This window comes from Pteropus medius, unplaced genomic scaffold (assembly GCF_902729225.1).
Source record: "Pteropus medius unplaced genomic scaffold, Ma_sr-lr_union100, whole genome shotgun sequence".
NCBI lineage: Eukaryota > Metazoa > Chordata > Mammalia > Chiroptera > Pteropodidae > Pteropus > Pteropus medius.
Window position 1 is genome coordinate 17,317,608 of NW_024349799.1, and position 24,281 is coordinate 17,341,888.

A 24,281-nucleotide genomic window follows, 5' to 3' on the forward strand; every position below is an offset into this window, starting at 1 on the left:
TATTTAATACAAAAATCCTATGAGTTAAGTATTAAAATTTTCCACTCTACATAAATCCATCCTCTCTGAATCTCTACCCATATACTTATTACTCCACCTTCTCTCCTGTTACTTTGGATGAACTGCTCATGCTCCTAGCTAAGGCTTCCAAACTGGGCAGTAATTAGATCCCACTGCATTCCCCTCACTTAAAGACACTGCTCCAGAAATTCCTGCCCTCTCCTGTGTCATCAAGTCTCTCCTCTCTACTGAATTCAATCCCATCAACAAAGGTGGTATAATTTCTCCAGCCTTCATAAAAACAAAAATGAAGCCCCATGCTCCCTCCAGTTACTGTCCCATTTCTCTACTCCTGTTTTACACCACAACATTTAAGAGCTGTCTGCATTCCTTGCCTCCAATTCCTGTTCCTATTCTCTCAAGTTCATACTAATCTGGCTTTTGCCCCTACCAATGCACTGAAACTGTCCTTTTCAAAGTCACCATTCACCTCTAGTGGTCATTTACCAGTCCTTATCTTAACTGATCTCTTATTTGACAAAGCTGATCTCCCTTCCTCCTTGAAACTTTTACTTGGCTTACAGACTACCATATTCTGTTTTTCCACTTAACCTCTCTGACACTCCTCCTCCTCCATACTCTTTCCCTGGTTTCTGGTTTTTTTCCCTGACTTCTTAATGCTGGTATGCCCCCAAGACTTAGTCCTAATTCTCTTCTCTTACTTATTTTATCCCGCCTCATGGTTTATATACAATCTGTAGTCTAACAATTTCCCAGTTTATGTCTCTAAACCAAACTTCTTCACTGAATTCCAGATTATATATAAGCTGCCTATATGACTTCTCTACTTCTATGTCTAATAGGCAATTCAAAATTAGTATATTCAAAACTGAGCCCCTGGTAATCTCTCCTCCTCATCCTGCAGTCTTTTCTATCTCAGTTAATGCCAACTCCATCCTTTCAGGTAGTTGCTCAAGCCAAAAACCCTGAAGGCATCCTAAATGCATTCTCTCACATACACACCACTACCCCCAAAATCTGGTCCATTGGAAAATCCTGAAAACACTATTTAGAAAATATATCCAAGAATACAACCATTTATCATCTCCACTGCCACCATCCTCATCCAGGCCAATATTATATCTCATCTGACTTACTGCTAAAGTCTTATAAGACTGGTTATAGCCAGTCTGTTCATTTCTGCCTCATCTCCCTGTAGTCTATATATTTTCAGCATTGTAAGCCAAAAGCGATCCTGTTAAAATGTAAATCATAGCACCCTACTCCTGTGCTGAAAAATTTCTAATGCCTTGTCTCACTCATAGCAGAGGCCAAAGTCCTTACCTACAAGGACCGCACTCACCCACCCACCCCCAACTTGCTGTTCCACAGGAGAAATCAAGCCCCTTTTCCCACTTCAGAGCCTTTGTACTTGTTACTCCCTCTGCCTGGAAAGCTTTTCCCCTAGACATCAATACTCCACTCCCAACTTTTCGTTCCCTTTCCACACTTTATTCTCTCTCCGAGGCACTTATCACTATCTAACAACACATTTTAAACTTCATTATCTATATTATCTGTCTTCCTACACTAAAAATAAACTCTGTGCCAGCAAGATTTTTATCTTCTGTTCTTTAAAGTGTCTAAGCACTACTATGGCTAGAAAGTAGGCACTCAAATATTTGTTAAGGCTGTAAAATTAAACTTGATGTGCCAGCACTTTAAGTTGAAAGTGCTATGTTAACATCATTTTTACGTGATCCTATCACTTAAAACCTATAAAACTTTAAAACAAGGCCAAGCCCTCTTTTCCTATATAAGAGGGTGAGACATTTCACTATATTCTTCTTCAAATTTTTTTTTTCCAGAAGGGGAAAAAATACTACTGGTAAATTTCTCTTCAGTTACAAGAGATATAAACTCAGGAGACTTAAAGCTCTGGGGATGTCTCTGGAAAAAAAAATAGCAATGACTATTAGCCAAAAGAAAAAATTGAAGAAAACAAATACATTGGTACTCTAGTAGGTTTCTAAAACAGCACTAAATCCTTCATTTACTGAAGGCAGAGTCAAAGTTATCCTCAATTATAAAGCAAATTAGTATGAGGAATAAATAGTAAAACAAGATTGTTTTCAATAAAGAGTATAGTTATTGCTACTGACACTGAGCGTGCAACATAACAGTTTATACCTCAAAGAATCTATAACCGAGAAGCCCAATCAATAATATGAAAAATGGTTCTCAATAAAACCTGTCCTAGTATTGAAATGTCAAATTAAAAGAAATAGGTCTCAGAAGTTATTTTAATCCTTTAAAAAAAAAAAATCCTTAGCCCGAACACAAGGCATATGAATAAACTAGGAAGCTGACAAAATAAAAAACTCTAACTATAGAGAACCATAAATATCTCCAAATTTAAAATTTTTTCAAATCTCATTTGTTATCTTAAAAATTAAGGCAAAATGTTCATTTTAACTCTATAATATATATCCATGTTTAAGTCAATATTCATGGTTTTCCTTGAATTTTCAGATAAATTTATAGTTCTGGGATGTTTACATCATGTTTTATACTGTAGCTTTCAGTACATCCTGGTAAAATGTATATCATTACACAAGCATGAACTGATGACAAATTAGAGTAATCCTACATTTGGAAAAATGAGGCATGAATTTAAGATTCACAGATAATTCAAATTATAAATACCATCACCAAAAAGTTCTACTGGTCTTAGACAGCTGGAGAAAAAATTTAACAATTGAGAAAACTCATTTACCTCATACATAAAGACTGAATTTTATGCAATTCAGATAAGGCCAAAGCATAAACCTATATGACCATTTTAAAAACTTACCAAATTTTTAGTAGAAGGGTAAAATGATCTACCTACCATGTACTCATCATCCAGGTTCAGTTATCCACATGGCCCATCTTATTCATCATATATATCTCCACCCATACTCCCACAACTAAATTTTAAATTAAATTCCAGTTGTCATACTTTTATCTGGCATTATTTTAGTATAAGTTCTAAAATATAACCACATTATCACATGCTAAGAAAAATTATAATTTGTTAGTATCAGTTATCCAGTGCTCAATTTTTGCTTTTTGCTCCGTAAGCCCATTTTTACAACTAGTTGGTTAGAATCAAAATCCATCCAGACAAGATTCCCACACTGTATTCGGTTAATATGTCTCTTTTAATTTATAGGTTTCCTGAGCTTTTTCTTGTCACTTGTTGAAGAAACTAAGACATCCTACAGAATTTCCTTCTAGATTTTACTGATTGTATCTTTCCATGGTGTCTTTGAATATGTTCTTCTGAACTGTGTATCTGCTATAAATGGGTAGTCTAGAAGTTTGATCAGATTCAGATTTAAATTTTTTTGCAAGAAAATTTCACAGGTGGTGCCACTGCATCACATCAAAAGGCACACCTCTGGTTTCTCCCTGTTTTTATGATCTGTGAGTTCAGGTGCTGTTAGTCTATCACTTATTAGCTTTAGGTGTTTTTAATGATCATTGATTACCTGGACCTACTTCATTATAGGTTGCAAAATGGTGATATTTTACTATTTCATTTATTATCTGAAATACTATTACAAATAAAAGCTTCTCTTTATCAACTATTTTGTTATCCAGGAAAGTCTTGAGATGAATGCTTGATTCTTTCCTCTTGCCTTCAGAATAAGTTGGTTCCCACAGCATCTTCCAAAGGTGACCATTAAGATGTTTTGTTGTTGCTGCTGCTGCTGCTGTTGTTTAATATTATGAAGTTACAATTTTTAACATAGCTGATATGTTTTCATCCATAATTATTACTCTTTTTATCCAACCAAACTGTCTCAGTGAGCAATTTGTCAAGTGTGAAACCTTCCCAGTGATCTTTGATAGCTTTCTTGCTTTCTAGTATGACAAGAAGTTCTGAACATTTCCAGTCCCAGAATGAACTGGCCATTCTCCATGGAGCTCTGGTTCCTTTTAGTAGGAAAAAGTAATATATATCACACTCTGTGGCCCATTCTCCTGAAATCTCCTATCTATCCCTTCTCTCCTAATTACTCCGGTATCAATATAAAGTATACCCAACTATCTATCCAATTAACAGACAAAGTTCTGTATGGCTACCTGTCCAAGTCTAGTAAGTCTACCTTGCCACAGATGGGGGGAGGGGGAGGGGGAGTCAGAGAGCAGCCAGAATTCAGAGGAAAAATGCCCTAACTTAAAAAAAAAAAAAAATCTTAGGGAAAAGAAAGGATTGCACGTACCAATTTCAAAGAACAAACTATGAAAATAAAGAAAAAAAAGAATTTAAAGAGTAAAAGTGATGAGAGTTAAGGTGTGGGAAAATATTGAATAAGTATTTTACCTGCCTTTAGAAATTTCCTACAATTCAAAATTCAAACAAGTTTTGCTTTATTACATTCATCATGTGCCCAAGAAATAAAGATTAAAGTTCAACTTGAAAACATAATTATCTAAAAATTTTAAATCAGCTTTGCAAAAATAAATTGATCCATAATGAATGTCTCATATGATGTCATGTTAGGCCAGAGAACCAGAAAGAAGAAGAATGATAGCACCAGATGGGCAATCAGAAATACAAGCCCCAGACTCATAAGAAACAACATAATGTTCATTACTTTTGAGAGAAAAAAGCATCATTAGGTTTTCCCTGCAATGTTTAGCAAAGGGAATCTTCTAACAATCAATCCTTTCAACACAAGCCCCAAGCAGATTCTAAGGCCTTGACAAGTATAAATGTTGCTCAATTTGAATTTTAAACAGTACCGTTTCACCTTCATTTTACAATTAAAATGCAGACAGAAACTGATTTTCAAGGCATTCTTTTAATGCAATAGGCCTGGCTTATTTCCAACAATTTGTAAATATTCCATATATATTACTTTTATTGATTCCCTGAAAGTTAAAAAATTAAACATAGAAAATAAAGCTTCAACAATACAAAAAAATTACTTCTAGTAAGTACTTACCAGGCATAAAGCCAGCCATTGAATTTATTGTTGAATTAGTTTTAGTCATAGTACCAAGAGACATTTGGCACAGCACTGCTTTTACCTGAAAAAAAGTTCACTCAATAAACGTTTACCGACTTACTAAGACTTGTTTACTCTTCTAATAGTCCCCTTTACGCAATTCTCATCTTACAGAAGAAGATCTCTTGTTGATCTTCAGAGCATGAAATCAGAGACAGCTTTGGTATGAGGATCCACAAGTAAAAATAGAACAAATTCCAGACACTCAAATTGAGAAGGGGGAGGAAGAACACAGCAAGTTGTATTTAAGAAAACAACCTATGGTTCTATTCAAAACCATAAAATGAATATTTCCCATAATTTGGATACAAAGGGTTAAATAATTCAAGACTAAACTTTTCAAACTAGTTTTACATTAGGATTACTAACAGGATATTAACATCTGCTATTGGTATTTCAACAATATAGTATTCAAAACTGCTATACAACTTCCAACTTATTCTCTTTATAAAAATGACTATTCTTAAAATATAAAAATATCATTTAATGTGAAGACCAATTTTAATTCTCATCTTAGGTATACTTTCTATCTACTGAAAGAAGGCTTTACATGTATAGAACATTTTTATACTAATCCAATGGACGTTAAAAATTAATACTACTCAACAATAGTATGAAAACTGTATCTAGATCTAAATTGAAATGATCCTAAATATATCGATTAGACAGCCAATAAACTCCAATAGTTTTATGGTCCTTCAAAGTACGTAAGATACTACAGTTTCATCTATATAACTTATACTTTCAAGAGGAGTCAAGGAGGAACAAAGAAAAGGAATAAAGAGGTATTAATGAGGTATTAAAAAGGTATTAAAGGTATTAAAAAGGTATTAATGAGGAAGCAAATACAATTGTAGAAATTCAAGAATAAAAAGATTACTTAGTTCTTCTAATATAATCTGTCAGCCATTCCCATTCTAACATCCTTTACAGAAATTTATATTTAGCAGCTACTATGTTGAATATATGTTTAATAAACATATATTCAACATATATTTACTTGAGTGCCTATTCTAAGTCAAGAAAGTACTGTTGTCAAATACTTTTTGTTTTCTCTCCTTGCAGGCACATGAGTTAGACTATATTTCTCGGCCCTCCTATGTTCAGGAGGCATCTTGTGACTAGATTTAGCCAATGACTTGTAAGCAGAAGTTCCTCCATTCAATTCTGGCCAAAGCATTTAACTGTTGGTTAAACAGAGCCTCCAAAAAAACATCTCTCTGGCAAAGTCTGAGATAGTGGCTGCACTATTAGTGTGTAATCTCAATGAGCAGAGACCACTGTCACCTTGAGCCAATGAGAAATAAACCTGTGCGTTTTAAGCCCCTGAGATTTTAGGGTTGTGTGTTTTGTTAATCACAGCATAACCTAGTCTATTAGGACTAACACAAAAGGCGATCAACTTAGGTCTTTATCTCAAAAGCTACCTATTGCTAAGCTAGGTCTACTTGACTTCATGCTGGCAGTTTTGTTTTGTTTGTTTTTTTTTTAAGACAAATACTATTATCTCAATTATTTTAGCTAATTTTCTTCTCAATTATGAAAAACTTTCTAAATCTGGATTTTATCAACTAATCTAAATAGTTACTCAATTCATGTGATTCATACGAACAGTGTACACACTAATGCCTTCATCCAAGTGATTATTTTTCAGAATTGAATCAATCAAGTTCAGGAACCCCAATGCCAACCAGCAGAATGTCAATCTTAGTTATAGTTAACATGGGCCAATCAAACACCACTACTGTTGTAATTGTTCAACTATACTAGCATCCAGTCCGCCACATGGCTACCATGTACCATTCTGTTAGATGTCTTAATATAATCATTAAAAAGGATTATACATGACTGAGGAAGGAGAGGAGGAAGGGAATGGGGATTAAGAAACAGGATACGAATAGTAGACTGACCAGTTAATATCAGACAAAAGGGCAAGGGCAAATACGTACATAAAAATCATAGCCAAGAACAAAATGATAAATGCCTTGAGGATAAAGAAAATATTGAGCAGAATGGATAAAAGTTCACTAAAAATATGTCAGGCCCTACTCTAGATATAGTCTCAATGCCAACAACCCTGAACAACTATTTTGCAAGGGATAAAATGTCAGAGATTTCTAAGGAAGAAAAACTTTTGAACTGGTCCTTTACCTTCAAGAATGAGTTTATTTTACTCAACAGAGGTGCGAAAAAGGAAATGTCCCCAAATAAAAAGCATGTGTTATATAGAGAAACAGGAGAGAAGAAATTTTTCCAAAGAGGAAATTCCTAAATACAGAGGGTTTTTTTTTTTGAGTTTATTTAAAAATATCCTATCTTGCCCTCAAATATAAAGTGCTTTACAGAGATACATAAAACACAAAGTAATATAAATTAGAAATAGATGAGAATAAGAGAAATAAGGTACATTAAATCGAATCCGCACTTGGATAATATAAAAATGCATTAAAAATGCCTATAAGAGTCCTCAACATTTACAAAGTTACCGGCCTAGAATTTCAGCTCTAATGCTTAACATTTTGATGACTATGAGAATCTAGTTCAACGTGTTCAAGATTTCTAACAGCTAATATGATAAAAGAAATATAATCAGATAGTTAACCAACTAAATGCCACTAAATTTGAAAAGATTATTTTTCCAATTAGAGAGAATTAGCATTGCTAACAAGAATGAATTTACTCCCGAAGGTCCTTTTAAAAGGACACTGTAATGTAACATCTTCACAACACCCAAAATGAATTTCACAGGGCTGCTGCTGATAGCTTACCTCCACAGGTGGAGACAGCAATGATATCACCTAAAGCACAAGTCAGTGAAGACATCTCTATGTAGGGTATGTGTGCAGCACTCTATAGTCTAAAGTAGCATTTCAGGGTATCCAAGACAATGACAATTTGTTGCAGGTCAAGGGGAGTAAAGGAGATCAGCAGGCAAGTGGTTTCAAAACCCTATGAGAATCTAAATGAAAAGACAGATCTTCCCTCCCACCTCCATAAACGCATGGACAATTTTGAGTACAACTTCAAGGGATTTTAGACAACAATATCCAACCAAGAACCCCCTGAAGAAAGAATTGGCTATAGAGCCTTTAGTAAATCCTCAAAAAAGACTTTAATTTGGGCAGAACTGAATATAGTAGCAACAAATCTCAGACCATATTCCCTGGCCAGCTACCTATAGTGCAGTTACATATAGTCTGTGGCCAACTGAGAGTAAACCTAAGGTAGAGCAGACAGCCTCTTGAGAGACCTAATGAGGTCTTATGACTAAATAGAAGACTCCCAATGGATACATAAAATGGCTTAATACTCTTCAATGACTGACGCCATCACCACCCCCAACAACCCTGGACCTGTTCTAGTTTCCCCAATGTCCTGGCCTTTTCCAACATCCGGCTAGTTCCTATTAATTATCCTTTAATCTTAGCAGAGACATCACTCCTCTGTGATGCTTTCCCCAACTTCTACTATATCATCCTCATATTTTAAGGTAATTACAAATTTGACTGTCTTCCCTGCTAAATGTACTTTCTATAAGAATCAATTTCTTTAGTGTCTCCCAAACCCAATAGTATTTATTTAACTTATTTTTTATGGTGACATTGTTTCAGCTGTAAGGCATACATTTATTTACACTGTGTTCACCTCCCATAGTTAAGATTTCTTTCTGTTACTACATATTTGACTCCCTTTACTCCCATCTACCTCCACCCTCTCCCCACCCCTTTCCCTACATTACCCTCTGGTAACCACTAGTCTATTGTCCATGACCATGAGTCTGTTTGTCTGTCCTGTTCATTTGCTGCTTCTAGGTTTATATCCCACATATATGTGATATCATGTGATTTTCAACTTTTTCTTTCTGGCTTATTTTGCTTAGCATGATTCTCTCAAAGTCCATCCATATTGTTGCAAATGACAGTATTTCATCTCTTCTTATGGCTGAGTAATATTCCATTGTATATATGTACCACAGCTTCTTTAGCCAATCATCTATCGTAGGACACTTTGGTTGCTTCCATGTCTTGGCCACTGTGAATAACGCTGCTATGAACATCGGTGTGTAAATATCTTTTCAGATATGAGTTTTCAAGTCTTTGGGTAGTGGGATTCCTGGATCATATGGTAGATCAATTCTTAGTTTTTTCAGGAACCTCCATACCGCTTTCCATAGTAGCTATACCAATTTGCAGTCCCACCAGCAATGTATGAGGGTTCCTATTTCTCCACATCCTCTCCAACATTTGTTATTACTTGTCCTGTTGATTATAGCCATTCTAACAGGTGTGAGATGTATTTCATTGTGGTTTTGATTTGCATTTCCCTAATAGCTAGTGATGTTGAGCACCTTTCATATACTTGCTGGCCATTTGTATGTCCTCTAGGGAGAAGTGTCTGTTGAGGTCTTCTGCCCATTTTTTGATTGGATCGACAAACCTAATAGTATTTAAAGTCAGCATTCAAATATTTACCTAAAGAAACAAGACTACCTCTGATGAAAAGTGAATTAGCCTTTAAACATTTTTCAATCTCCTTTCTGATACACAAATGAGCAAATTTCTAACCCGTGCAGTATGAGAACACGGTCAAGGCAGTCGAAACCAAATACCACATTGAACATTTCAAAATAAAAAAGTATTCACAAAACGTCTAGCTTTGATTCGTGTTACTTTTTGCTATGCTCTCCAAATTAAACTATTTGTAAAAATGTGCACTCCGGGACTAAAAGAAACAACTTATAATTAAATGGCAGAGCTACTGTTATTTACTTAAACCTCTCTTAGGTAATACAACCATATCATTTTTGTGGTAATGCAGCTTTTCCATTACCTATAGAGAAAATGCTTCTATCTAGCTCATCCAAAGTGGTATCAGATTATGAAGAAACCATTAAAAAGGAGAGTGGTCAGAACACATTTTTTTAAAACTCCAATGTTAATTATTACTTGAACCATAAAGAATCAATCTCCAAGGGCCCATATAGGTAAACGGAAGTTTATGGAAGTTCAGGGCAGAAAACAGAAAATACATCAGGTGTTTTAACAAGAAATTTAATGAGGAATTATGTGCTTATAAAATTACTTAAAGGGCTAAAAGAATGATTTAGAGAAAAAAACCTCCAGTGTGACAACTGGAGAAATATAGAACTGACCCACCAATAGCCCTTAAGCTAAGAGTTCAAGAACAGAATTTAGTAACTGTGATCCAGATTCAGAAAGATGAATCAAGAAGAAATCACTACACAAATCCATGCAATGTTGTACTGCATATCATATCCAGTGTAATAAGAAAAATAAGAGGGAGTAAAGAATTAAAATTGTGATTACTTGCAGACCATAATTACATACGTAGAAAATCCTAAGAAAAATATTTTTAAAAACTGGTAACTCAATTTAGCAAGGCTAAATGACTAACTGGAAAATAAAATTTTAAATAATTTACAACTGCATTTTTTGAAAAACATGAAATACTTAGGTATACATTTAGCAGAGCAGGTACAAGATCTATACGTGGCAAACTGCAATTATGCTAAAATTTTTAAAAAACTAAATAAATTGAGAGATATAACATGTTCATAGAATGAAAGACTCAATATTGTTAAAATGTCAATCTCTTCAAGTTAATCTATATATTCACTGTAATTCAACTCAAAATCACAGCAGATTTTTTTGTAGAAATTGTCAAACTCACTTGAAAAGACCTCAAAAAGTCAAAACATTTTTCTTTAAAGAAAAACAGATTTATACTACATGATGTCAAGACTTACTATACGGCAAAAGACAAGAAACTATGATATCGGTATAAGGATATACATACAGATCAATGTAGCAGAATACAGAGTCACCAAAGAGACCTATACAATAGGTTGGTCGACAGATTTAACAAAATTTCCAAGGTGACTGATTCAATAGGAAAAGGATAGTTTTCAACAAATGATGCTGGAACAACAGATATACTATGCTACAACACAGATCAACCTTAAAAACATTACGCTAAGTGAAAGAAGCCATGCACGAAAAACACATATTATCTTGTTTATATGAAATACTCATAAAAGGCAAGATTATAGGAAAAGAAAGTAGAATAGAAGCTGCCTGGGTATGGGGCTGAGAAAGGAGAGTGACTGCACAAAGTTTCTTTCTGTGATGGAAATCTTTTAAAATTACATTGTACTGATGGCTGCACAAATCTAAATGTACTAAAATGTACTGAATTGTACTAAAATGTACTAAACTGTACACAAAATGAGTGGATTTTATGGTATGCAAATTAAACTTTAATAAATCTGTTACTAAAAAGACTTCTATAGGTGAAAAAAGGATACTAAGTTCTTGGAAATTAGAAGTACAACTGCCAAAATGAAAAATGGCCAGTCTAAATAACGAAACAGGCATGGTCAAAGACCAAGTCACTAATAAAGAAAAAAAAAATGGAGGAAATCTTTAAAGAGGCAAAGAAATAAGATAAAAGAGTTCAAACACCTGACTAAAAATTCCAAAGATAATGCAGAAGAATGTAGGGGATGACAAAAAAAAGGGAAATTTCTGAGCTAAAAACGGCCTAAGTCTTCAGTCTTAAAGAACCCAATGAGAGTCTACCTTTTAGACTCCAAAACAATGAATGAAAAAGTTACATTTAAGAGACACATATGAGTAAAAATTTATAACTCCAAGTATACAGAAAATTTTTGAGAACTTCAAAAAAGTATCTACACAGAAACAAAAATTAGACTGACATGAGTCATTCTTCATCACTGTCCACACATTAAGGAATTTTGGACATTACAGACAATGGAACAATGACATCAAAAAGTTACAAAGGAAAATATTTTCAACCTATAATTCAATTCCCAGAAAACCAAACAATCAAATGTGAGGACAAAATAGGCATTTTTCAATATGCAAAGACTCAAAATTTACTATCCACACACTCTTTATAAAAATTAAGAAATACTAAAAAAGGACAACATGCGGTAGGAGAAAAATGGTATTGAGTATAAGCCAGAATAACTAAGTGAAGGTAGAAGGAAGTAAGAGTTTAATATTTAATGATTCTCCTTCAACAGGCAAAGTTTCAATGAGAATTCAGCTTCTCTTTAGGTCCAAAATCACTATTTGATATTATAATGAGTTTATTTACATAATCTTATAAACACTGTTTTCTGTTTTTCCTTTTTTGAGAGTAGACAAACATAAGACTTATTCAGCTATAAAAGAGAAGATAAATATAAAACCTGACAACATAAAAATAACAATTAACAAAATCTGTAGAAAGGAGGAAATCATTAAATGGTAAGCAAGCGAATTTCTTTACCTTTCATAGCAGAGACTCCTATGAAAGGCTGAGAAATCGTTTTATTAATAGTAATAAAGACAACCATTTTAAAAAGCTACAAATATATAACAAAAATTAGGAAAGAGAAGTAGTGTTATTACACTAAATTCTTCATCTTTTTTTTTTTTTAGGCTGAAGGCAAACCTTGGTTGACCTCACAGATTGCAAGGGCCTTGTCAGCTTACAATCTCTTATTTTTTTTATTTTTTATTTTGTACGCCTACAGCACCTGGTCTTCCTAGGTGGTCTCTCATCCAAGTACTAACCAGGCCCGACCCTGCTTAGTTTCCGAGATCAGATAGGATAGGGCTTGGTCAGGGTGGCATGGCCATAGACTATATTCATCTTTTATAGTGAGAAGTAAATTCATGAATTAATAGGAGGTATGTAAATTACAGTGAAAATCATAAGCATGAACTATAAATTACCTTCTAGAGAATGGAAAAGAAGGCTTACCTTTTATATTCTCTTCAGTAGAATCTTTTTTTCATGAATATTCAATATTTTTATAATTTAAAAAATTTTTAATAAAGTGAAGCGTGTTTTAGCCATACCATGGAATATTTTGTGTGGGGGGGGGAACTGCAGAGAACAAAATAAGCCTCTACATACCAATGCATAAAGATGTCTCCACTATATTAAGTGAAAAACCAAGATGAAGAAAAATGCATTGGGTTTAAAATGTGTTATAGCCACTTTGGTAGACAATTTGACAGTTTCATATCAAGTTAAACACACTCTTAGCATACAACCAGTAATTATACTCCTGGGTACTTATCCAAGTGAATTGAAAACTTATGTTCATACAAAAACCTATATACAATATTTACAGCAGCTTTATTCATAATCACTGAAAACTGAAAACAAGCAAGACATCTAAGTTATCCTTCAACATGGGAATGGATAGGTGAATTGGTAAAATGGAATGTACACAGTAAGTACATAATGAAATACTATTCGGTCATAAAAAGGAACAAGCTACTGATTCATGTAACAACATAGTTAAAAAGGAACAAGCTACTGATTCATGTAACAACATAGTTGAATTTTAAGTTCATTTTGCTAAGTGAAAGAAACCATACCCTAAAAGCTACATATTACATTCTGGAAAACAAAAAACTGGAAGGACAGAAAATAGATCAGTGATTGCCAGAGATTGGTGGAGAGGGGAATGGTAGACTACAAAGGGACAAAAAGAGGAAATTTTAGAGTGATAAACTATTCTGTATTGTCTTGCAGTGGTAGATACACGACTTTATGCCCTCATCAAAAGCCACAACAGACACGTGTATCTCAAAGAATGAACTCTAATGTATGCAAAATAAATTTTAAAAATTAATGAGGATACAATGAAGACTAATGACAAATAAATCTAACTGTATTACAAATGTATGATATAACCTCACTAAAAAAGTTAGGGGGAAAAGGAGCTGGCCTAAGTAACCTAAGCTGGAAATTAGTTTTTACTGTAAACTGGAAAAGGACCAAAAAAACTGTACATGAACAGTACTCTAGTTCTAAATTTATTTCCACAAGGGTAGGGGTTAACAATTCTGAAACTGCTTTTAAATAAATGGATTTCTTACTATCAGAGAGGGAAGTTACAGAAAAATAGGAAAGGAAGGCTGGAATGAACACTCTGATACTTTATTAGAGTCAGTAACATCAATATGAACGTAGGTATAAGCTTAATATACATACAGATGGATAAACAGAAACAGAGATATGTATATAGCTGGGTTAATATAAATATACACTGCATACCTCTGTCCTATAAAGTAATATAACTTCAGTAGCAATGAACACTTCTAGTGGCCGTATCTTGGTTTCTAGATACCATTCTTGAGAAACAGCTCATTCTAGGGCTAGAATAGAGAAAATACAAGATAGGTCTGATATATCCTGTAGTCATCAGAAAATAAGGAAGCGTTCAAAAACTAAAAGGATGAGTGCATGTCAAAGGGACACAGAAGCCAACCTGAAAGAACTCTCAATGACCAAAGCTGAAACAATTTAGGAACAAAATAAATATATGGTTAATTTAAAGTCAACTTGCCTAGGCCACAGTACCCAGATATTTGGTCAAACATTATTCCAGGAGTTTCTGTGAAGGTGTTTTTCAAATGAGATTACTATTTAAATCAGTAGACTCTTGAAAACAGGAGATTACTCTCTATTAATGTTAGTGGACCTCATCCAATAAGTTTAGCGCCTTAATTTAAAAAAAAAAAAAAAAGACTGAACTCCCCTAAAGAGGTAATTCTGCCAGCTGACTGCCTTCCGAGTTGAACTGCAACATCAGCTCTTCCCTAGGTGTGTCCAGGCTGCCAGGATGCCCTGCATATTTTGGACTTGCCAGTCCAAATCAACGTAACTGACATATATATGTAACTCCACCCACCTATAGGTTTTGTTTCTCAGGAGAACTATAATACAGATTTAACCCAAAGTATAAAATAAAATATACAGGTCCATACTGAATAGAGGATTGAATTAACAAATAGGGGAGAAGTGACCAATGTTCCTTACAGAAGAATTCCAGATAATATAAGCAGATATTCCCCCTCCGGAAGGTAGGGCCTAGTCCCTCCTTCCCACATGAATGTGGGATGGTCTCAGTAAAAGGGAAAAATAGTAACTTTACAGTGGAAAAACCTGACCAACACTGCCTTAACCAAGTGATCAAGGTTCATATCACTAATGTCGTCCTGAGGGCATCATATACATTTCCACCTCTGTAGTATTCTTTCTGAAAACTCATAAACAGTCTAGTCATGAGAAAAACATTAGACAAACCCAATCAGAGGAACACTCTACAAAATACCTGACCAGTATTCTTAAAAACTATGAAAGACATGAAAAATAAGGAAACTCACAAAACAGAGGAGATTAAGAAGACATGACAACTAAAATGCAATATACTATCCTTGTACTCCTGGAGCAGAAAAATGAACATCAGGTATAAACTATGGAAATCTTAATAAAGTATGGATTTTAGTTAATAATAATGTATCAATACTGGTTCATTATTGTGATAAATGTACCATACTAATCTGTTAATAGGAAAAACTGGATGTGGGTATATAAGAATTCTCTGTACTCTCTTTACAATTTTTCTGTAAATTTTAAACTGTTCTAAAATTTAACATTTATTTATTTATTTGTAAAAGCCTATCACAGTGGTATTGCTTCCCCAACAGCCATACCATATGCCTTAGACCCTGAAGAGGGCAGCAGGAAGGACAGTACCTTCACCAGTGCCACTGCTGCACCTGCAAGAGTGAAATATAAACCAAACTGGATTATGACAGTTTTGTTCTGTTTCCACCAGGCAAATGATAAGGGTAGAAGCAGCAGCAAAGGTATAATCCTAAGGGAGAAACATAAAAACAACCAGAAAAGCCACTGAAAAAAATACAGTATTTCCCCAGGGAACTACCACATCAAAAACGTTCACAACAGTTTGAAATAAGAAGTTAGTGCAGCTTAAAGTCCTAGACTTCTAATGGTGACAATACAAACCATCCTATGCATTGCTACATTTTTAAAAAACATTTTTTAAAGATAATTATCATCTACTTACATAGAGTAAAAGAGTATTAAGGAAAGTCTCAGAGTAACACCCCTCTCTACATAAGCTACTGTATTAAAAGCAGGAGTCTTGGTAAAAAAGATGATCTGAATTTGAAATATATCTTTGCCACTTACTTGCTAAATAAATTTTAAGAAATAACCTGATCTTGATCTAGTGTTAGGCTGCTTAGAGAATCAAGTGTGGGAACTTTAATGAACTCAACTTCAGAAAAATCACTTTATGATTTCCACTAAAATCTTTAACACTGCCACCCTGAACAAGCCCGATCCCATCTGATCTCGGAAGCTAAGCAGGGTCAGGTCTGGTTAGTACTTGGATGGGAGACCACCTAGGAAGACCAGGTGCTGTAGGCGTACAAAATAAAAAATAAAAAAAATAAAGAGATTGTAAGCTGACAAGGCCCTTGCAATCTGTGAGATCAACCAAGGGTTGCCTTGCATAAAAAATAATAATAATAATAATTTATAAATAAAATGAAATCTTTAACACTAGAAGTTCTTTCAGAATTTCCGCTTACTAAAAAAGGCAAAATGCAATAAAAAGAAAAATAATCAAATGTTATTTATGGCTGCAAAAGGACAGCTGATGTTATAGCACATGTATGTTTTTATCTTTTCCAAATCTATAAAAAAAAAGTTCATCTGTAATTAGAAAAATTATTTTGAAACATACATTTGCCATTTTCCTCTAGAATATCTTGATTTAGGTTACCTGACATTTACTTTAAATACATTTAACTCATCCTCAAAATAGTAAGAAAATCAAAAGAATTTATGACCCTACAGACACCCCAGGACCCAAACAGGAAAGGGATTATTGGATCAATGCATTTGTATATTTTCTATGTAGACCCAATTTAAACAGTTAAAGGACAGGCTCAGAGATTAATGAAATCTAGTTGTCTTAGTTCTGCTACTGTGAATAAGCCAAACTCAGTTTCCTCTTCTGGAAAATGTGGTCAGCCATCTAGATAGGAAGCCTAAGGTAGCTGAGGTAGAGGACCAAAGATAAACTTTGAAGACATCGGAGGTGGGGTGGGGTAGGGAAGCTAAATTATAAAGAGTTAGAAAAACAATAGTCATAGGAAATAAACTACTTTGAGAGAAAAATAAAGACCTTGCTGAGACTGAAAGTGTTCCAACAAGTATCACTGGTCAAAGCCATAGAAATGGGGGTGGGGGGGCAACAGACATTTAAAAAGGGCTAGAGTGTCTATACTACTGTGGTAAGGTAGCTATATGCTAATTATCAACCAATATTTGTTTATAAAAGTCTACCTTCCCCACTAGGAGGGGAAACTAGGGATTGTTTCATGAATTTTCATATCCCTAGGGCCTGGTATATAGAAAGAATTGAATGTTTACTGAATGCAAGTATTCTAATTGTTTTACTTTCTACCTTAAAAGAATTAGTTCATATGTGCTGAAGTCCTTAGGGAAAAAATCTAGTATGTTAGTTCTAATTCATTCAGTAAATATTGTTTGCCTGCTATGTTTCAGTCACCCTTCTAGGAATGTGTGATGGGTAAGTTAATAGGCAAAACCAAAAATCTCTGTCCTCATGGAGAGAATGTCATCTAAATGTCATATTCTACCCTATCCAAAGCAGTGCTACTCAAAGTGTGGTCCATGAACTGGTACCAATCCACCAAATGGTTACTGCTCCATGATACAGCAAGCTAGAGTTAAGCATGTAGAAACTCATATAGCGATCTGATAGTTATTTTAAGTGATGAACCTAATATTATGAAGTATGGACCCAAACTTATTTTTATTTAATTTTTCTAATAATTCATTTTTATTGTTTCTCAAAGTATCATTACAGGATGAACTGGAATTTTTGTAAAAACTGGTCTTTCACCACAGATAATTTGAGAAGCAATGGTCAAACACTTTGATCATATCACTACCCCCTCCTCAAACAATTCTATAATTCAACATTTTTAAGGTCTTCCACAAATACCAATCTTTCTAAATATTGTTTGCCCACTAGTTCAGTTTCTCATATACTCTAACCACACTAAATTACCTTCAGCACAAGCCTTCTAACTTGCTTGTTCTTTTCTCTCCACCTTACTTTCCTACTTATATATGATCGAATTTTACATATCCTTTTAAAGTCAAGCACAAATGCCACCACCTCCTCAAAACCTCCATGAACCAGACAGGTAGAAACAAGCTTTCCCTGACTTTCTCTAATACTTTAATGCAGCCCTTATGGAATTTTCTGCAAACTACAAACTCCTGGAATATAAGAACAATAACTTATTCATTTGGCATCCCTATAGCACACAAAATGGGCATCAAATTTGCTGAATGAATGATGAAAGAGACAGCATTACATATGCATAAATGAGCTTTGCTCAAGAGATCAGAAATCCCTCTGAAATTATACCCAGAATTGTGTGTGTGCACTTTTCTCAGGAAAAGTCTAACTCTTGACTAGATTCTCTAAAGAGTCTAAGAACCACCAAAATGTTTTAAAATAAATAAATAAAAACACTGATAAAGGGCTCAGGTTTCATTAGCAGACAGACCTATTTCTGTCAACCAGCTCCAACAGGGTAATCTTGGGGAAATTACCAGATATACTATAAATCTCAATGTCTTTATCTCAAAAAGGTGTCAATATTTACTTCAAAGATTTGATGTGAGAACTGAGTGTGATCACATATAGAAAGTCCTAGGATCATTAAGAGTGACAGATACTCAATGATTTGTTTCCTTTCTGCCTTTCTCCCTCTTTTTAATAAGTTTATATATCCATGAAGTGAGCAGGCACAGGTCCTTTATAAATTTTTTTTTTTGAAAATTACAAATTCCTGTCATCCCTTGAAAGTTGTGTTCATATAGAAATCTTCAACAGTGTTGTCTCTCAAAAACACCTTGTTTTAAATCTGTCAATTTTAGATCTGTCATGCTAATTCTAATTACTGTTTTCCCTACGCTGAAAATGCAAACTTTTTTTAATAGTATATACACTAATACTCTTAAGAGAACTAACACCTTGATTTGGCTATATCTTAAGTTGAACTGAGCCCATTAAAACAAAAGAATGCTTACTGTTTTATTTGCTTGAAGCAAGAGCACATCCACACTATAGTTTACAACAAATTAGTGTACCCACCTCAAAAAAAAAAAAATAGAAAACTTAGTTAAGTACCCAAGATCAAATAACCCAAGGAATGAAACTCATCTTAATAATGCAAACACTCTTCACCTGAGAAAATGTCACAAGCAATAATAATATAGTGGTAATGAATGAATTTTCAGTTTCCACAATAGATATCACTTTATTAATAATCAAGGCTTCTAATTTTACAATTATATGCAGACTCTCATCAAATATCTGTATTAACTTATATAAACTATATACTATAACTATCAACTATGGTACAACTTTATAGGAAATACAGTAGATTATAGTAATATCTATAAATTACATTGAGTTTACCTCAACATTTTAATATAGTCTGCAATATTTTAGAAAATGAGGTCATCATTTAAAAGACTAATGTAGAAAACATGTTTCATTCTGAAGTAGTTTATATAAAGTTAAACTACTATTATTAAATTCCATTATCAAAAATATTCATTAACAAAAATAAGAAAAAATCATCTATTCCCTGATGTTAAGAAAATTTATTCACTAAAAAAATTAAGACTGTTTTCTAGCTTTACTGAGATATAACTGATGTATAACATGTACATTTAAGATGTACAACAATTTGATATATGTATATATTGCAAAATAAGACTACTTTAGATTCTGTAACACATCAGATGCATAAATTCCTTGATGCTCCCCCCACTACAGAGATTGCAAATCACCCCACACCCCTCCCTCAACCACGTTTTATTTATGCTTTTATTCTGACAGCGCATTCAGTATAATATGTAATAGCCTACATTCTTTCTATAATAGTGTAATAATTTCTGGATATAAAAATTCCCAAACTCTGTTAAACAATTAGTAGTTTGATGGAATGTAAATTTACTTTTATTTAGAATTTTCTTCCATTTCTAAATATGTGGGTTAACAACTGTTAATGTTAAGAATATTAATATTTAGCTCATCACCCAGAATCTTCTACCACTAGGTCGTCCCTGTCAATAATCAATTATGTCCCTGTCAATAATCAATTACTCTATTTCTGCTTAAGATTGTTAATGAAACTGTGTGTCAGAATGTTAATATATTCTAGAAAGAGCAATAAGAAACATTAAATCTTTCTACCTCCTCTTCTTAAAGGGTATTCTCTCTGAAACACAGCACATCACAAACACTAGAAACTGGGCTACCTGCCGGTGGTCCTCCTCCATGGGGAAAAGAGCTTAAGGCACCTATTGCAGTGTAGCTAAGAACAACTGCTTCACAGCCACCTAAAGATCTGCTGTAAAAACTAGGTTTTGCTGGGCCCTATCAAGATAGGTAGACTACAAGGCAGAGGCCAGGAATCTGTATTTTTAACAAACTTCCAAGTGATTTTACTGCACATTACGTCTGAGATATACACATAACTAACTCATCACAACACCCTACTTATATGGGTAGCCATATAAGGAGACAAAGATTTGGAAATTTTCCAGATTACTTTAAAATCCATAATCAAAATTTCTACAGTAAAAAAAAGTTCAATTATTTCATTGTGGTTGCATAAAAAGATTCTTCTTCCTGGTTCTGGAATGACAGGTGCCTATGAGACGGTACCTGTCATTACTGAAAAACTATGTTATCAGTGTTAACCTCAAGTGATCTTTAAGAAAATTTCCCTTTATGCCTTATAAATGATGTCATCTATAAAATGTTATTATGGTTAGAGTAGGGAATAAGTCCAATCAGTTCTAATTTTTTATCAGAGTTAACGGCCAAACAGCAAAAAGCTTAGCACTATCTTCTTCTAATAACATTAAATTCAATGACACTTTCCTTGATTCTGCAGAATGGTGGTCTTAAATTGACAATCGCTAAAATATCTTTTTATGATTATCTTAAGAATATAACGTAGATATTAATGTGTATTGTTTTGTACAATAACTTTTATTAAGATGAGAATGTTTTCCCAATCAGTTTGGTAGTGACTGGATAAATTAACTTTGAATATTTAAATTTATAAAATGCTATTTTATGGTTTTGTTAATAATTGTTCCCTGGGAAGTAATATAGCCAATTAAAAACAAATTCTCTCAAATAAGGAAGTCCAGAATGTGAATCCAGCAGCACCACTTACTAGCTGTGTGACCTTGGGCAAGTTACTTAACTTCTCTAAGCCTCTATTCTTTATTGGGAGGATTAAATAATATATGTGAAGCACTCAGCACAGCACCTGGTACCTGTTAGACCTCAATAAACGTTAGCTCATATAAACATATTTACAAACAATCTCTGAAAAAACACAAAAAATTAACTATGATGGTTGCTTCCAAGAAAAGAACTTTGGGTCAGGGTAAAAGACAATACCTTCTTGTAGTTTTTGTATTTTTATCCAGTGCTTATAATAACTTTTCAAAAAATAAAAATGTTTAACATTATTCCTTGTGCTGTGGGATTTTTTAGTGTTTAGCATAATGCACTGCAAAAGCTGAATTGTCACTGCTGAATTCGCAAAGGAGTAAGTCATAGTCTAATAATATCCATAATGATATATACAACCTATCTGATTTCATGAATCTGTTAAGTGTTCTTACTTGCTTCACAATAGCCTAATTGTCTTAACGAAAACACCTTAAACCAGTTATCTTTCAACCTGGGATAATTTTTTCCCTCATGGGACCTTTGGCAACCAAGACATTTTTGGCTGTCACAACTAAAGGGGTGTACTACTGGCATCTGGTGGGCAGAGGCCAAGAATGCTGCTAAACATTCTATAATGCACAGTATAGGCCTGCACAAAAATAATCCACCCAAAATGTCAGTAGTGCTGAGGTGAGAAACTGCAACCCAAGAAACCATTCTGTTCAACTCTGAAATTAACCAGGTTCTTCATTACAGTTACCAACAAAACAAAATACACACACAATAAATTGTCCCTTCAGGTAATGAAGTAAAATCCTTAAGGACAAGCAGACCAAGGGCTCAATAAATGTAACCATTTTTGGCCTCTGTTGTTGTAAATTTCTGAAATTCTAGCAACTACAATGGCTTACAGGTTTGTGTGTCTACTAAATTCAATACATCTTAAGATTTTTAAAGCATTTATTATAAAGCCTTCCGAATGTTCACTCTAAATGATTTCAAGAGATTACAGAATACCATTCTTTCCTGTTTTCAAATGATATTTGAAGAACCACAAAACTCAAACAATATACTGCTAAAATACAACAGGGCCTTTATTTTAGTATGTAGATATCAAGTCTTTCCAATAAACCTGATATTTTTACATTTCACTTAATGCATTGCCTTGGCCTGCTATTCTGTACATGTTGAGTATGTTCATTAAAATCCCTCAAAAATTTAAGAAAATATTAAGAACAGTCTGTTCTTGATCAAGAAAGCAAGAAAAGAAAGCAAGAAAAGCAGCTAAATCTCTTTATGAGGCTTGAAAAACCACAAACAAAATCTTCCTCCTCTCCAACCTTAAAGCATATTTTAATGTGCCTTATCAAAAAGTCAACCATTAAGAGCTTTGGGAAGTGTTTTATCAATATTTGGGATTAATAATGTCAAAAAGAAAGAATGCAGAATTGTACCAAGTGGCTGTAAAATCTATTGCTGGTTCTCAAACGAGTAAGAAATATACTTCAAATATTGCTACTGCTAACACGGTTATTAGTCATACTTTACTTTCTTAGTAACTGCGGAACTTTAACATCTTTTAAAATGTGTATTTTTCCCATTACGTAAGAGTTGAGTACTGTTTTAATACTAATTTAGTGTTTTAATATTAAAATATAATATTAATCGTTCACATGAAAACTTATTCTGATTACAAAATTCTTAGGGAGACAAAAGAACATCTGAATTCCTCCAAAACAAATCAAAAAATTATACAGACATGTAAGGTGTGTTTGCAAATATAAGATGCAACAAGGTTATTATACTTTCACTGCTTTTCCAATACATTTTTGGTGAACATAGGTATCACTAGAACTCCATTCACTTCAAGTCGTTCCCTCTGAGCATCTAGAACTTTTAATACGTGTCCAAACCTGCTTGCTCATGGTCTAATAATAAACCTAATTATACAATCTGTAGCAGCCCCTGACAACCTTTTCCTTAAGAAGCCATAAAGGCGATTTAACTAACACCTCAAACTATCAGTAAATCTAAATCAAAAACAGATTTGTTCATTCCAGCCTTTGGCTTCTACCGAGGGCTAAGGAATACTGGCTGTAGAGGAGAAGTGAAAATTCGCCCGAACTGAGAACATACACTGGGCGCTGGACATCAGGCGTAACTGCTGGTTCATTTCTCTTTAAATCTGGCAGCACGTGGGGCGGCATTGTGAAGCCACCAACCCGCCTCCCCCCTTACACTCCGCACACGTAGGACTCCAGCGCGCATGCTCCGCTCACACGGTCCTAGCAGAGTAGGAGCCAACCCCCTAAAAAGTCAACCTGGAAGCCGCAAACGGCCGGAGGCCGGGACAATGGGGGAGGGGGGACGTAGGCACCTCTCGGGAGGCAGACCCGGCCGCCGCCCCAAGCCAGAGGCCGCGGGCCGCAGCCTGGGGGTTCTGCAGGCCTGCGCAAGAGCTGGAATCGCTCCGAGCACAAAGCCCCGAGCTGGCCAGCGAGTGGTTCTCCCCTCTGCCCGCTCCTACCCTCCCCCAGCCGGGCGGCGCAGCCAGAGACCGTGCCAGGCAGAGGCAGGCGAGGCGGCGTCCCGCACCCCGCCAGGTTCTCAGACCCCCGCGCGCCAGCGACGAGGCCACGAAGGCAGGGGCTTTGTTGTCTGCCACAACTCCGCGGACCCGGAGCTACCCAGGCAGAAGTTTTGCGCGCCTCACCTATCCCGCTTAGGGCCAGTTTCTATGCCTACTCTCACCCCCCGCTACCCGCCCGCGCGTCTCAGACACCCGAGCCGGGGACTCGCAGCTGGTCAGGCCCAGGCGCTCCTTTCTGCCCCCAAGGGTCCTGTGGCCTCCGCCGCACCTGAGCCCGGGACCCGCCCCTCCTGGGAGGGTCGGTCCGGGCTAGGGACCCACAGCCCCTCCCCCGCAACGTCCCACCCAGCAGTGGGGGAGGGGGCAGCCTCTCCTTTCCACAGAGAGCCAGGCCCAGTCTCAGCGTTGAGGCTGGGGCGCGTCCCCCGCCCCCAATATCCTCCGAAAGCCGGGGAAGTGCTGGGCC

At 35.2% G+C, this 24,281-nt stretch overlaps 1 protein-coding gene and 2 pseudogenes across 1 annotated transcript in view; 1 reads left to right on the top strand and 2 right to left on the bottom strand.

The window, feature by feature from the left end:
- Window positions 1-24,281, bottom strand: part of UBE2G1 (ubiquitin conjugating enzyme E2 G1) — an 86,842-nt gene that overhangs the window by 61,993 nt on the left and 568 nt on the right. The window lies entirely within an intron of this gene.
- On the bottom strand, window positions 12,613-12,731 carry LOC120621237 (uncharacterized; annotated as a pseudogene).
- Window positions 16,225-16,343, top strand: LOC120621272 (uncharacterized; annotated as a pseudogene).